Raw genomic sequence first — 591 nt, 5'->3', positions numbered from 1 at the left:
TGTCTTTCCAGGCCCGCTCTTCTGGTGGCTCCCCTGACCTACTTCAGGTCTCAACAGATGGCCTCTCCATGTGGATTAAACATACTAAATACTGCAAATATAATTAAAGTTTAAAACCTTCCCGAGAAAGCCGAGCACTGGCAGGAGGGTCAGGGGTAGCCAGGCCTGAAGCTGTTCTGCTGCGGGGCTCAATGATCAGGTCATGGTTTAAGAGCAACAGCAATCAGCTCTTGCCGGGCCAGGACCAGGCTGCTGCAGATCACAGGACTTCATACGGGCTTAATTTTTGAAAACCCTTTTACTGCAGCATCTGTCATTGAAACGAGCCGGGTGACAAGCGCTGTGCCACATGCGCTCCCTTTGTCCCTGGACCATCTGCTTTGGTCCCAGGCCTGACCTCGAGGACACTGTGTCCAGGAGGCTGAGGCAGTGCAGCCTCACTGCTCTTCGGGCGACCCTTTTTGGAGTGGGGATGTGTGCTGAGGGGGTGTAGGAGCACATGGCACAGGTGCCCCCCCCCCAAAGCGTGTGCCCTGGGCACGGTACCAGCAGCGCGGTGAGGCCCGGGATTTGCTGCACGCCCGGCGGCCA

The 591-nt window shown here is 57.0% G+C and overlaps 1 protein-coding gene across 1 annotated transcript in view; it reads left to right on the top strand.

Moving 5' to 3' along the window:
- The window catches only part of WIPI1 (WD repeat domain, phosphoinositide interacting 1), a gene marked incomplete at its 5' end in the record, with an annotated part of 19,234 nt that overhangs the window by 6,084 nt on the left and 12,559 nt on the right, over window positions 1-591 (top strand). The window lies entirely within an intron of this gene.

The sequence above is a fragment of the Apaloderma vittatum genome, unplaced genomic scaffold (genome assembly GCF_000703405.1).
Source record: "Apaloderma vittatum isolate BGI_N311 unplaced genomic scaffold, ASM70340v1 scaffold26925, whole genome shotgun sequence".
NCBI lineage: Eukaryota > Metazoa > Chordata > Aves > Trogoniformes > Trogonidae > Apaloderma > Apaloderma vittatum.
The sequence above is the reverse complement of the archived record's forward strand: the minus strand, read 5'-3'. Positions and strand labels throughout refer to the sequence as shown.